Here is a 16,010-nt window from a genome sequence, read left to right as displayed (position 1 = left end):
CCAACTGAATTTCTCCATCAGCTTCATATGAAGTAACCTCACAAATCTGTCTCCATCCAATAGCTTCTAAACTGTGGAGGCAATTCTCTGTTGCACCATTCACCTATATATATATATTTTTTTTTTATATCGCGATTCTGTCTGAATTTAAGCAGTGAGGGTAATGGCAGAAAGGTGTCTTCCCTTGTCTGTTTTTTCTGTATAATGTCGTTCAGTGGGTTTGACAGTATAAGTAATGCTAAGGAAGCATCAAAAAATGTATCTTGTGCACACTGTAAGCAGCTTAGAATTACTTGCCTTTACCTGGGGTTTCTCTGTGTTATAACACATTTAAATAGCACATTTAATCTACTTACCATGTGGCCACTTAGCATCTGCAAGGTGTTGAAGCTTGTTGCACATGTCTTTGTTGAAAAATAGCCAAACACGTGATCGTTTTGAGCGTCTGTACTAATGGCTGAATACGTATTAAATGATGAACACAACTCATTCTGTGGACTCCTGTTCTGTTTAATTCCGAAACCAATATTGTGACATGATGGTGGAACAGAACCTCTCAACCATCAGGCTGACTTTAGCTTTAGAATGAGTAAAATCATGTGTCACATCAGAAAAGCACGGGTGTAATTATAACATTAACGACTGCTGCAGCCCAGGAGCTGTGCCTGCTGGCTCACTGGGACATTGTTTGTGTTATTAGTTCCACCCGTGATTCTCTGCTGTGACAAGTCAAATTATGTGTTAAAGAGCTCCTACTGTCTCTATTGAAATCTGTTCTATTATTATCACTAAATACATTTTTTCCCATCTGGATGGAAATGAACATGTTGTGATCACGTGACATCAAGTCCTGACATGCCCACCTGGAGGGCAAAACAATGCTCTTTGCTGCCTCCCGCCCGTAAGTTTTTGCCAGGTTTATGGTTAGTTGTGCAAAAATGCAAGACAGTTGCTGTTCAATAGGGTGCACAAACTGACGAAGAAGGAAGACAGGTTTGTGCTTTCACAGAATCCTGTGCAAGAAATAAATCCCAGGGAGGAGGAGATTATGGTTTTGTGCTAGAGGAAACGCTCTTGATCCTTGAGTAAGGAGAAGAATGGCAACCATCAAAGTGTACTTCTTTGCAGTGAATATAAGCTCAAGTCAACACCAAGTATTGTAATTGTTTTAGTCATTATAAATTTACATGATCATTGCAAAGTGGTTCATTTTCTTCGATCGATGTAACAACATCAGTATCCTTGAAGAGTTAACATTGCCCTTGCTAATGTTATCTACTTAGCACCTTTCCTGTGACAATGAAGAGTTTCTTGTCTTTGACCTCCCAAACAGCAGTGTTATTGACCCATCTAGATCGAAAATAGAAATAACTGTCTGTACTTTTGTATGTTTTCATACTGGGAACAGTGTGGAGAGAATGATTCTCCACAAGATAGATGTAAACACCGGCAAAGTGCAGCTCTTGAAGGAACTTAGCTGTTTTTAGTGATGAAATACTGCGGCAGGTGCTGTAAAAGGATTGTAATCTGAATGTACACACCTTTTTTTTGTACAGACATTCACTCATTTATATGTTCTCAGAGTAGAACACTTGTTTGTCCACCCTCTGTCTCTCCTTTCCCACACTATTGAAGCTGGTTCCTCGTGCTTTCTAGCTGCAGAGACACACAGCTTTTATCTGACACAATAATAACTGACTCGTGTACATATGAGCGTACACACTACAGTGCGGATGCTTGATAACATGTGGCTGTATCCTGAAAATGGATAACATGAATATTATAGACAATTTGTTTTCATAGTCCCTGGTTGATGTACACCTGCTTGAACAGGAAGTCTTTTGATTCAAGTCAAGTGAGTACGAGAAATATTTTTCTGAACACAAGATCACCACACAATATTTCCTGCATGGATTCTCTGACAATGGCAGAGGTACTAAGTTACAATTTCCTGGTTGCCTCTGACTGTAACCACAATGCAATTTGTAATACAGTGGAGCACAAGAGATCATCAGCAGCAGAGGAAAATGTTTTTGTACTCGAGAACCCCGCAAGCTCTCTCACACAATAAACAGTGCTTAACAGCAGGGGCCCGCTTTAATTATGTATGGGTTGCAAATCATTTGGTAGTCATTAATAAATGTTTGATTATGTAAACTTTTTTTCAGAATACTTAACTGGGGGGTGCTAAATATTACCAAGGCACATGCTTTGACTTCCTAACAGTTCTGACACAAATATGAATAATAAATAGCATGTTATCATGAGCCGTAGATGATCATCAAACAGCAGCTTGACATTATTTCTGGGGGATATTAGAATTTTTAAGTGTAGTGATGTTGTTTAATAGAGTGACAGTACTGCTGGGATTGTCATGTGATTGTTGGAGGCAGTGTTGATTGCAGGGTCTGGCTGTTGCACATCTCAAAGATTGAATCAGTGTTTTTTGTATGTGTGCTTGAAATGTCAAAATATCCTGTGTGAAACAAGCAGCCAGAGCTCAGTGAACTCAAGGTTCATGCTTATAGATGTGAGCCTGATGAGTGGGACATAAACATCAGTCAGTTTATTGTTTAATGGAATCTTTCTTTTGGAAGGAGATTAAGCATCTTAAATCATTAAGAAGAAATACTGATAGTTTTCAAGTAATTACAGCAACGCTTCAGCCAGGCATTAAAATGCTCCACGCTGTAGCTGGCAGTCTTATTTAGTGCAGACTGAATCTTGTCTCCTTTCATTTGCATCCTGTGTCCTCACTGATCTCTTTTCACTCTGACCATGACTGTACTAATAGAGCTGATTCGGCCCATCTCAGGGAGCTTAGAGTCAAATCAATTAGCTTCTTTAGTCTCCCACAGGAACACAGTACCTAGAACAGTGTACAGCCTGACCAAGCATCGGATTCACTTTAACAGTGTTGTGATGCTGGCAGGCAGCCTGGATGGTGTGAAGTGCCAGATGGGGAGGAGGAGAGAGATGGAGAGAGGGGCAGAGTGTGGGAGAGAGTGTGAGGGAAAAAAAGGACGGAAAGAGAAAACTGTTATAGAGAATAAGTTTAAGTACAGTACATGTGGGGAATACTGATTTTCATTGTGTTTCTGTCTTTTGTATTTGTAATTAGATATCAGCAGTATCTGATGTTCGCCAGGATTCTTCTATTGTTTTAAGTTCTATAAATGAATGTGTTTTACTGTCTTGTGCCAGACACACTGTGTTTCAGTTCAGTGTCCTGAATATGAATAAGGGATTCAAAACAATGACCCAATCTATCATTTAAAATATTTGTGACACCACTATTCTTCTGTCACACAGCAAATGGTGTGACATTGTCTCACCACAGTCTCACTTCACTCTTACTTAACATAGTAACTCTCTTTATTTGTTCTCCTTTCCTCACCCACATATTCTTTTCTCTAAATATTTATTCAGCTCATGCAGAGTTTGCTGCCTGTCCTGAATTTCAAGTGGTACTGAGGCATTTCTGCTCTGAGCAGAGATTTAACTTTTTAACTTGGTAATATTCTGAATTGTTTCACATGGTAGAAATTGCTGCCGGCTGTGTGCAAAATAGCAACATTTCTCATCTGACCTTCTCTGCCATCCTGGTCCTGGTTACTCCCAAAAGATTTAAAACCCAGAGACTTGCGTCAAATCAACACAGTCATATTGGTGGCATTAGGCTGCAGTCATGTATACATTTACTCAAGTGTGCTGTCTGCTGATGTTTCTCATTACTGGGATATCTTTCCAAGATGATGAGAGGATGAAAGCTGTAAATTTTGTCTCTCAGAGCCTCATTACATCTGAGATTCAGCAGCTGCTTCTGCTTCCTTTTTCTAGCTGTGTTTCAAATCTCCATCTTGCACAGCTCATCCACACACACTGTGTGTCTGCATGTTTGTAACACTGGCTCACTCTGCAGCCAATGTGAGCTCTGTGGGAGAAAGGATCTCCATCAGTTTTATAGGAATATTCCAGCTGGATGGAGGCCTCTGACTCAGCATTACTTTTCTGGTTGCTGAATATTTCATAGGCTGGACCCTTGTAGGTTGGATTGTTTGTAAAAACACACAAACACTCAAACCAACCACATACAGAGAAAGCAAAGCAGCCCCTGTGTGTGTCAGAGACCAGACTCAGCATGTGTTGTAACCACTAAGGTCCTCTGAGGTGAGGATAAGTGATATTAAATGGCAGGTTTTAGTTTTAACATCCCAAGGTGTTTAAAGTGTCCTTGTCTTCCTTTCTCTGGCTGCAGCTCTAAACAGTGAAAGTGCTGTATATGTTGTGCTTCAGCGAGTTTGACATCTTTTAGCTGTCAGAGATTCAACTTCAGCTTCTGAGGGCCTCAGACAATATAAACGTATTTGTGAAGTACGCCTATTTTCCTAGATGCAAGTTACATCAAGATGCGATGCATCATAATAAAACAGGGCAAAACAAAATAAAACTGGTTATTAGTGTCCTGATATGATTTTCTGTTTTTTGATACCAGAGCCTTGTCTGATCATTAAATATTATCCTCCGTTCTTCAAGATCATTTGGGTGCATCCTCCTGTTTTCTGTCTCTGTCAGTAGACACTCTGAGCTTTACCGAAGACATTGACATCCCTTTTCTTCTCAGTGTGCCTTTGCCTAGCAATAAAAACAAACTCAAGTTTTTTTGTGTTACTTGCTGGAAGAATTATTGTCAAAGAGCTGCCTTAATGCCCTTGACTCCATTGGTATCTGTCCATCAAGAAACCAAAGGTATCATGTAATCAGTTAAATAATTAAATTAATTAAGGAATTGCACAATGTGATATTTATTAGCTGCTTTGTGCATTACCTTCACAGTGTGACAGAGATATATTGAGAAAGATAAAGGGACCTGCCTTTAATGAATCAATCGTTTCTAAAGCACAAATAGGATGATTTAACTTTTGTGTTTCTCGAAGCTCAAAAGTAGTCTGGGGCACAGATAAAGATATAATATTGCTGGATTGTTCTGTTCATTCTGCTTCAGCTTGTCTTGTCAAAAAAAAAACATTATCACAGGCAGGTTTTGCTGCTGTCCATACGTATCAGTGTTTTGTGTTAAGATGGCAGCTTTCTGGCTGCTGAATGTGCTGATTAATCAGCTCTTTATGATTTACCATCATTCTAAATCTTTTGTTGGCAGTTTTAACCTCCCATTCAGCCTTAATGTAGAGGATGATAATTGTAGTAAGGTCATTAATTAATCTAGCCAGTGAGGTGTATTTTATTTGACCTCTGAAAATTGCTCAGTCCGTTGGGACATTTTGTTTGGGAGGAAAAACAAACAAACTATATATCATATAATGAACATCATCTAATTTAGTAAGAGCTGAATGGATCCTGTTATACAATTAGAGATTTAAAACTTCCATCCATCAATACTTCATGGATTTTAATTGATCATAGAGGGATTTAGTGTGTAGGAGGACAAGAGCACACAAGTAGAGATGTGTTATGTAATCACATCAGGGAAGTGATCTGAATTTGAAACTAAACACTTTTATTAAGATCCCCGAACATCCACTCTTTGATCTGACAGTGTTAAATTAGATTTGTCAAATCATCCTGGAGAAGGCTTAATGATTTTTGGGACTGCAGTGGCACCAAGTATCACACTTTGCAGACAATATATACACGGTATAAATGTATGGCAGACTACATGAACTAAGGGATTTAAAGATGAAGAAGGACGATGCAACAGAGAAAGGGAAGTAGAAAGAAAAACAAGCTGGGGAAATCTTGATTCCGCTTAGATCAGATTGGAGGATGAGCTGAGGAAAGCTTGATTCCTCTGGGATCTGATGCCACTATGCAGAAACATTTTATCCTGAGATTTTATCTGACTTTGCTTTAGGGTGACACTAGAAGAATTTAAGTCCTATTTGACACAAATGTGTGTAATTTCGTTTTGAGGAGTACAAGATATGTTCTTATTCATCCTACTGTTAATTTGTGATTGATATAACTTTACACATGGCTCTTTCCATCAAACCGTGTTTTCCTTGTGGGTAATGATACGAGCAGATTGAGCTGAGAATAAGCTCTCTAAGTTGTGTAAAGCTGGAGCATTCCCCTAATCTACCATGCACTCAGCTGTTCCATGGTTACAGCTTAGATTACATTTTGGGGAATGCAGTGTTTAAGCACCAGGTGCTCCAGTGATGTGCAGCGAAGTTGGAAAGAGAAGAGTAGAATCTTCTGCTCTCCTCTTTCCAATAGTAATAAAAAATAATAACCTCTTTTTTATTACCACACCAGAAAACACTCTCACGGTCAGACTGACTTCTGGTTTGGTAATAAAAAAGAGGTTATTATTTTAAGAGTGCTCTGGTAGAGACAAACGTCTGCTCTGCAGTGATCTTTGGTTGTGATGATACTGAAGAAGTTTGACAAAATTTAACACATTTAACTTGTGTTTTCATCAATAAACAGGAGGGTTTGTCGTGTTCAAACACTTCAAGCCACTGTGATGTCTCTTGCAAAATGTAATTTCAGATTCACATCAGGCTGTCTTTGGCCTTTGTCGTCTTTGTTTTCATCACTTTGTTCTTGATGTTTTTTTTTTTTGTGTTATCAAATTTGATTTTTTTTATTTTTTATTAGTGTTTAATTTTGAGTTAGATGTTATGCTAAAAACAAAACCACAGTCTTCACATTATAACACCATAATTGCCAAAGTAATAGAATGTCATGTGAAAAGCTACCATAGCTTTTGATTTATTTCACAGTTTCAGTTATACATTCATGTCCAAGAAAGACTTGATCTAATTTACATTTGCATCTGCTTTAGAGTGGATTCTTTTTCACATTTTATGCTGCATTTTGAGCAGTGTTTTAACTTGAGTGTGTAGGAAGCTACCAAGCTGCTTGTGAGTTTAAATTCCACCATCATCTTTTTATTGTTCTCTCAATGTAATGATTACTGACTTATACTATTCTTTTAATTTATTTTTGACTTTCTTATACAAATCATATTACTGTGAATGGATTATTCCATCTAATCTTCATGAAAATCATAGCTATCACAGTCAGTTTGTTAATTGGACATTTTTTCTACTCACACTAACATGACACTAAACTGTAAATCAATGCTGTCTCAGATCAGTCCATTGAGCCTCCATGGCTCAGTGAGCATGTGGCTTTTAGTGAACGATTGTTGGACTGATCTAATCTGATGACAGCCAGGACATGTTGAAAAGTCTGGACTGAAAATGTTCATTAATGTTCATTAATCTACCAACATTCAGAGATGATGTGACAAATATTTAAACGCAGTTAAAACACAATGATGACTTTACAATGGAAATATTACAATGCTGTCAAATGTATTGAGACTAACACATATTTGATGTTGCAGAGATGAGGCTTAATTTGATTCAGGTGCATTACATCATAAGCTGCTATGGGATGGTGGAAACTCCTCATCCTCCTCTCTTTATCCTACTCTCCTCTCCTCTGGCTCTTTTTATTCACACTGTTTTGAAATGCAGGCCAACCAAATCAATCTGTTTCATAGAGCACGTTTCATGACTCAAAATGCTATGCAAGACATTTCAAAAATACACTCAGAGAGCAAAGAAGATTAAGCGGAATATGAAATGTCTTTACACATAAATCACCTTGAGTCGGTGCTGGAGGAAGATGTGTCAGCTGGCTCAGAGCTTGAGCTGCTCGTCCCAATGATCCACTCCACTGGGTTGTACAAAGCTGCACTCATCTCCAGATTATACACACCAACATGAGCATGAAGTTGTTTTTTTTCATGACAAATAAATGCAACTATATATTTTGTAATCAAGGCAAAACACTCAGTAATATCACTGCATGTGAGGATCAATATTCTGACAGTTAGTAAGAATGCAAAGTTGTGTCTTACAAAACTCTGTTGTTTGTCATAATCAGTTGTATCTTTGGAGGGAATTGTCCTCATATCATTTTGTCAGACTGCTTGCTTTCCTTGACTTAATTTGATTGCCCTGCACAACCAGCAGCCCCTGAAACGCTCCATTATTTGCAAAAAAAAAAAAAAAAAGCACTAGTTGATACCATGTCTCATGTGAAATTAAGATGTTTCAATCTCAGCACTAATACATCTTAGACACATTACATTAATGTCTTGACTTTTATGAACAGGCAGCATCAGATCAGGTAGATGTAGTGTGATTCCCTCTGCAGGGGGGGAGGCTGATAAAAACCAATCAAACACTCTGACAGCTGTTCTGTAGCTGTAAACCTGCAAAGAGAGAAGAATGAGTCTGACTGGAGCAGCTCTGTCTCACAGAGACAGCAGCAGGAGCACCACTGAAGGCCAACGTCTCCTGATGAGAAACATCTCAAGGAGAGAGTTTACTCATGTGGGATAGTGCTATACTGCCTGTTATTAAATCATTGATCATGATAATAGAGTGTTAACGTATGGACAAATAATTGCGAAGATTCCCAAATTAGAATACACTGACCATCTTTGAGCCAATTTTCCAAAATTCTGTTCCAAACATTAGAATGTGATTTTTGCTCTGCGGGGGTTTTTGTTTGTTTGGAGGGATTCAATGAGAATCTCATGTCGAAATCTTGTTCCAGGAAGTAGGAAATAAAAAAAACTAGCTGTTTTAAGTGTAAATTTGTTCTGGTAATAAAGGATTCAGTGTCTCTGCTGCTCTTAAATACTAAACAGAGCATTTTTGGCCAAAATCCTCTTTTAGAGGTGTACTTATCCCCCGGTGAAGATCAGTGTTGACACATATATTACAATGCTTCAGACGAGGCAGAGAACCAGGACAGAAAAACACAGTATTGTGGCATATGCGATGCACGCACTGTCTGTGTTTGCACTGTGGATTAGAGAATAATGTTTTTGGTTAAGTTGGACTTGTATGATTAAATGGACAATGAGACAGAGTGAAGTAAAGAGCTTATATTTCCTATTGCATCCCAGTTTTCTAGTAAGCATTATAAGCATAACTTTTGAATTGAAAGAATAACATTATGGGAGCTCTGTGTGTTTCACAGAAACATAGATAATAGTATGCATAGGGATAGTGGCAACAAATCTCTCACTGAAAACATGTTGATATGTTGCTGTTGAAGAGCACAGGTGGAATTAACAAAAGTTAATACCTTAGTGAAAGGTTTAAGTAATCTCCATGATAACCCACTGTGGAGACCCCCTGTAGGTTTTTTTCACCGCTAGTCTATTTCCAATGCATTTATTGAAGTGTAATCTGCATAGGCAGCTGTTTAAATCAATTCTGCTGTAAATTTGTTTAAAGCCACAATAAGGCATTAACCCTCTGTGAACATCAGCTGATCAGAGCTGCCAGTTCCCTAACTGAGTGATTGAGGGTGATTGAGATGGATTGTGGGAGAGAGGTGTTTTCCAAAGGAGGGATAAAAGATAGGAGGAGATGAAAAACTTAGAGGCAGACAGTGACAGAAATTAAACACTGTGTTGTTTATGATCCAGTTACATTCCCTAGTAGTCTCTGGGCTTCAATATGAAATTGTTTCAGCAACAAGCAGTGAAGGATAAAGGATTCTGATTTTCAGTCTGTCACTTTACAGGAAACTGAAGATTCATCAACTTAAGTTATTACAGCTGTATTCACATTCTGCAGAGAACTGTGAGTTTGAAATGCCATATCTCCTCTCTGTCAAGTCAGATACTGAAGCAGATTTTCACCCAGGCTTCTCAACATTACGTCTTTCAATAGACACATGAAGGACTTGTGACAACGTGTTTGTGTGTGGACTGTCTTTTCTCTTTAGTATCCAACACAACAGCAGGTGTTGACACTCACATGTGGTACAGGTTGTATGACATTGTGTTGTCGGTGTCAGGAGAGACTCCAGGAGTGGATGTGACACGCAAAGAGGTTAAGTTAGTCACAGCAGGCAGTAGGCCAGTAGAAAGCAACACAATCCACTGCCAAGTTCACACACACACACACACACACACACACACACACACACACACACACACACACACACACACAAACACTGCTGTTTGCTACTGGTTAGTAAACTGGCTGGTAGACAGACTCTTACCAATGAAACTGGCACTGTGGATCAGATGGGAGAGACTCAATTCTGGACCAACAGGAATCCATTTTTAAGTAATCAATACTAACCACCGAACCTCCTCTACTGCTGATTGACATGGGAAATTAAACTCAGTGAGAGTGGGCTGTGTTGGAGATTTGATTTGGCATGAGCTTAACTCAGTGGACCATGTAATGAGAAAAGGTACAAAAAATGAAACATGTTGTAAAGACGATATAATTTTTTCTGTGTTACTTTATCCAGCATTGCTGTGTGACTCATGAATACAACAGACACTATTGGTGTTTCTTGAGCTGTATACACAATGTGAAGTACCTCTTTTGTGCAAGTCATTGGTAAAATCAAGGACTTTTATTCTCATTTTTTTCTATTCTAATTGTGACTCAGATTCACTCAACCTTTTGTCCTAGAAACATATACCAACTGTACAATTATGTTCTCTCTCTCTTATCATGTTGACAGAAATATCTTTTAGAATAAATGCTGTCGTGAATTGTTGTTTTAGAGTTGGGTGTCAGGCTTTATATTGAAGTAAAACACAGCTCTTCTCACCTTAATGTCATTGAGACTCTTGAATATTTGCCTCAGATATTGAAAGATGGTTGATTGGTAAAGAGAAGAGAGTATCAACAAAAAAATGTTTATTACGGAGTTTAGCTGGAATTGATATTTGATTTTTTAGTTTTTCTTTAATTTTAGTTTTCTACCTAGAACCTAGTTTCCTCACACACAGGCAGCTGTATACAGTTAGGGTTAGATACACTTACTTACATTGAAACGAAGAACTCTGAGAGACAAATGTAAATTGGATGATGGAGGAAAAAAGCTTGATGTGACCCATTTATTCCCAGAGAGAGAAACTATTGTTTTTATTATTGTGAATCAAACAAGCAGAGAGGAGAGACGCTGTGAAAGACTGGACATAATCTTTCTCCTGATTTGCACTGATATATTTTGATTTAGGGAGGAGACTCTCCTCTGCTCCGCTCCTCTGTTTTAGTTGTTATCTTCCATTTTGGTTTTACCTTAGGAAATTGCCTGCTTTTTAAGTGTGATGTGAGATTCTGTAAGCATGTTCTTCAATATAAATTACCTCGATGCCTCTCCCTTATTTTCTATCTTATGATATAAGCTGTTACTGCGTATTGCATCAGAATCTGTGCCAGTAAATTTGTTCTATACTTGAGGTCAGAATGCAAAGATTATGCAAATTTGACAAGTGAGCCTTTATTCCAAAATGAATAGGCATTGTATGATCGCAGTCAATCTGCTCTTTTCTTTCCTTTCCTCATTTTAGGAATTCGGTTTAAAGTACTGCAGTCTAGTTCAGGTCTGCCTTCAGCTCCACACACAGTAGAGCAAGGTTATGTATGGCTTTAATACTTTTTGATGAGAGTGTCTCTATCAGTCTAATGGTTCTGTCTGGGTCTGATGTCTCTTTGTGTCTGGCTGTGTCCTTTGCCTCACAGAGGAAAATCATATTTGGAGTCTGAACTGTGAAATGAATATGGTGTCTGTCATTTTCTCTGTACACACGGCTGAGATATCGTCTGTAATGAACACTACCAACCTGAGTTCAGGCCACTGCAGTCATTTTTTAAACATTATTGAAAATATATTTATTTCATTTTTATTTCTTTTTTGTTTGTTTGTTTGTTTGCATTGTACAGCTTTTACTACATGGTACACACAAACACACTCACAATACTGTCTGAGATTATATGAAGCATTAAAATAAATATGCCATGTGCAAAGTGAGTGATGAGAAAAGTCAGGTGAATTCAGACATTTTGACCAATCAGAAGTAATAGCAAATGACATTACATTTGCTATTACTTCTGATTGGTGCGTCTCAAAGATAGATAGTGTCAGGTAGAGGGCACTGTAGCTGGAATGAGTTATGAGGTCATTTAGTAATGGATTGAATCACACTTTGGTCTGCTTAATCTGAGATACTTCATGCAGGTAGGACACAAATAACTTGGTTCCCTCAATATAATTGTACCGGCTGATTTTTTCATTTTGGGAGTGCAGCCCGTCATCAAAGCCTCCGATGGGCATCATGATGATGCTTTTCCCCGTCACATCCTGGAAGGTCCGGGCAATAGGGATGGTCCCGCCCTCGCGGATCAGATCAGGATGCATGTCAAAAACTCTCTTGACAGCAGCCTTTCCAGCCTCATAGAGAGGATGCCGAGTGTCAGCCAGCCAAGGCTTGGCCCCGATCACCATGGTGACTTTCAGCTTATTGGGGCTCTTTCGCTTGGCAAACACTGAGTGAAGGTAGTCTGTTACCTGTTTCTTGACCATAGCAGGGTCCATGTTAGGAACTTGTCTGATAGAGAACTTAGCAATAACCTTAGCAGGGATGACAGTCTTTGTGCCAGGGTCAGAGAAGGCCCCCTCAATGCCATGGATGGAGACAGTAGGGTAGCGCCACATGTGGGCCAACAAGTCCACCTTATTGTTGTACATGAGCTGGTCGATACCGGTCTTGTTCTTGTAGTTGTCAATGTCAAATTGGATCTCCTGATATGTTTTCCATTCCTCATCAGAGAGGGGAGCCACAGCCTCCCTGATCCCAGGAATCAGGATCTTACCGCTGGGGCTGATCAGTGTGTCAAGAATGCCAATGAGGTCAGTCATTGGTTCGATCACAGTTCCTCCATAAACACCAGAATGTAAGTCCTGTTTGGGTCCTTCAACCTCAGCAAAGAAGTAGCAGTTTCCTCTGGTGCCGTAGGTGAGGGCAGGCCTTCTGCTGAGCCAGCCGCAGTCAGAGATAATGATGTAATCTACATCAGAGAAGAAGGTGTCTCTTTGGGCCACAATCATAGCGTCCAGGCCATTGGAGCCTGTCTCCTCCATACCCTCAATGAGAAACTTCACATTGACGGGCAGCTCCATATTGAGGGCCTGGTAAGCCCCCACAGCATGAATCCAGGCTAAAACTGGAGCCTTGTTGTCTGATGCTCCTCTTCCATACAGGTTACCATTGATGTCAGTAAGGTTGTAGGGGTCTGTTGCCCAACCGTCTTCTAGCTTTGCTGGCTGGACGTCCACATGACCGTAGACGCACACTGTGTGTTTGTTTGTGTCATTTCCAAACTGAGCTGTCACCACTTTAGGCAACGCTAGCGTCTGCCCATCAGGAAGTTCTTGTTCTCCGATGTCCACCAGCTCGACAGTCCCTCCCATCAGTCTCACCTTCTGAGCCACCATCTCCATCATGCGATGTAGGTCTGGTCTCTTCAAGACGTTGCTGGAATCACTTTCGATTGCAACCCAGTCCTGGAGAGCCTCCACATATTCTTCTTGATGCATGTCAATGTACTGCACAAGCTCTGAATACTGGAAGGCATGGACAGTAGAAAAGACCAGCAGAATGAAAGGCAGGACTGGAAGATTCATCTTGTCTCTGCTAAGAGGTGTGTAACAGTCTCCTAGAGCAGGCACACTGGCCCTGTGTTGTTGCCTCAACATTTATATTGCCCTCCCCTCATGACACTCCTGCTGGGCCTCAGGGTCACAAAGTCAAACATTTCCTGACACAGTGCCAAGACAGCTGACATGTTTTGCTGACAGGCACATTCATTGCATTCAATCTATTGATCTCGCTCCAAGAATGCACACTGGGTTTCGGCAGGAACAAAAGCAGTGGGGGGAAATGAACAAAGTCCTGGTGTTTGTGTTTTGGAATAGTTTCCCAAGCCCCTGTTACACAACAGTAGGGTAGCTTAAGTTGTTCCATATTAGGCAGGTGTCCCACTGTGCTGCACTCAGCATTGAGCTACTTAAAAGCATTTCTAGCTGACATGCAGTCACATTAGATTACTACATTAAGTAAGTAAGTAAGACAGTTTTATTCTAAGAAAAAAATAATCCTTGCCTGTTCAATTGGTGGCCCATGGACCACATTCTGCCCAGAAGCAACCTTTCTGTGGCCCAGCTAGGGATGGGTAACATTACAGAAAAAGGCCCTGGGAAAAATAATATGAAAGATCATAGTACTGATGAACTCTGTCATTATCTGTTGTTTTATGGGTACTTTTTGAAATACCAATATATTGTTTCATATATTATCATACTACTGCGCCCTGCATGTTGGGGCTGACCTCCACATAAACACACACAAAAATGCACACACAACACTGAATGAAGTCAGTTTACAGTTGTTGAAAGTTGTTTTTTTGTTTGTTTGTTGTTGTTGTTTTTTAATTCCAGTTGATAAGGTACAGAAAAGGAGTTTATTTTTTGTTATTTTTTGGTAAAACAACTGGAAGTTTTATTTGCAATCCAGCAGCTGGGGGCTTCCATTTTGAATCTCACGCTTGTCTCTTGGGATCTCATGGTCGAATGGGTGTCCTTCATCAACAAACACAGTGTGATTTTAAAAATAGATGATGACTTGCAGATCAGATAAGATCTCCCTCTCAGAGGTTTTTGTTCTGATGAAAATGTTGTTGTTTTTTTACCGCTGCCATTAAATTCAAAAGGAAATGTAAGTCTAATTGAAACATTAAATGTTTTTTTTTAGTGCAAGGTGATAATAGATAAATGTTGAGGCAGGTTTGTTTTCTTGTAAAGACTTCAGCAGTGATCCTCACTTATAACTTTTTCTACCAAGAATGGCCAAAGCAGCTGTCAGGGCTTCTTCCTGTCTGCTCTGTGATGTGATGTGACATTTTTAACTGGATTGGAAAGTTTTCAGGGTCTGATGAGATTATGTCTAATCCAAAAAGTAAGTGCTGCCAATTATCACCCTAAAAAAGTGTTAACAAAGATCCTATCTATCTATCTTTAGCACTATTCAAACCTCAGTGGGTTTTTATTTTCTGTTTTTAAAAAAAGAAACGTGCATCCAGACAGGTGTTTAATATCTTTAAATGATAATGGTACACAGGCCTGAATAAAATATACATTTCTTCTGTTGTTACATACAACCAAAGTATTTAATGTTTTTTTTGTTTTTTTGTTTTTTTAATGTGGTTGTAAGTTTTTCCAGTTCTCTATGGAACACAGCCCAGACACCTTTAGCCTTATTTCCATCACAGTGTTGGCGTTTGCTATTCCCTCTTCTTCCATTTACTCTCTGTAAAACACATACTCAGGTCTCACATTTCATTCAACTGATATAAGCAGACTGTATTGCCGGTATTTTTCATGTTGCTGGAGGTATTACGAATGTTATACCATTCATAGCTCTTTGGAAAGATCAGTTTTGAGTGGTTGTGTTGCAAGATAAGTCAAATTATAAGGCATTTTTAAAGCTTGGGAAGATGATTAGTAAGATGATAATGTCCATTCTTAATGGTCCAGCAGCCACATCAGCAGGTGTAACATATTTTTTCTGATGACCCTCCTATCAACTCACTAACTGCAGAAAGAGAGGAAATTGTTTGCCTGCCATAGTTTAAGAGTATTGCATGATCTTTGACATGTGTATATTTATGATAAATATTAATGCTAAATGTATTTCCTGCCTCACAACACATTTGCAGAATCATCTCTAAATGATGTTAAAAAAAAGAAATTTTCACATCAAATTTAATGCTTACAGTCTTAAACCAGATTTTCTTTATAGTTTTTAACCTATCAAATACGCCACCTAATTGTTTAATGTGTTTAGTTTGTGTATTGAACTTTAAAACTGAATACTCTTTAAACATTCACCCAAATACACCCTGCTCTAATTCCAAACCTACTTTCTTGATCTGGCTGTACAAAGATCTACAAGTCATATTGTCCCAATACTAATGAAGGACCATTGCTGCCTGTGCCATACCAGCTTTTGGGAATCTAATTAATTCTGAAAATAGAGGCTGCAGATTTCACAGTTCATCTGTGAGACTTCTCAGTGTCCTGTTGCCTCCTTTAGAGAGACATCTTCAGGGTATTGTTGAGACTCGGTAAAAATATGAGGCACTTTCATG

At 39.1% G+C, this 16,010-nt stretch overlaps 1 pseudogene; it reads right to left on the bottom strand.

Annotated features, from left to right (window-relative positions):
- Window positions 1-11,670: 11,670 nt before the first annotated feature.
- LOC121942929 (cytosolic non-specific dipeptidase pseudogene) lies at window positions 11,671-13,523 on the bottom strand (annotated as a pseudogene).
- Window positions 13,524-16,010: the final 2,487 nt, after the last annotated feature.

The sequence above is a fragment of the Plectropomus leopardus genome, chromosome 6 (assembly GCF_026936395.1).
Source record: "Plectropomus leopardus strain MGB_pleo_1.0 chromosome 6, ASM2693639v1, whole genome shotgun sequence".
In the NCBI taxonomy this organism is placed as follows: domain Eukaryota; kingdom Metazoa; phylum Chordata; class Actinopteri; order Perciformes; family Serranidae; genus Plectropomus; species Plectropomus leopardus.
The sequence above is the reverse complement of the archived record's forward strand: the minus strand, read 5'-3'. Positions and strand labels throughout refer to the sequence as shown.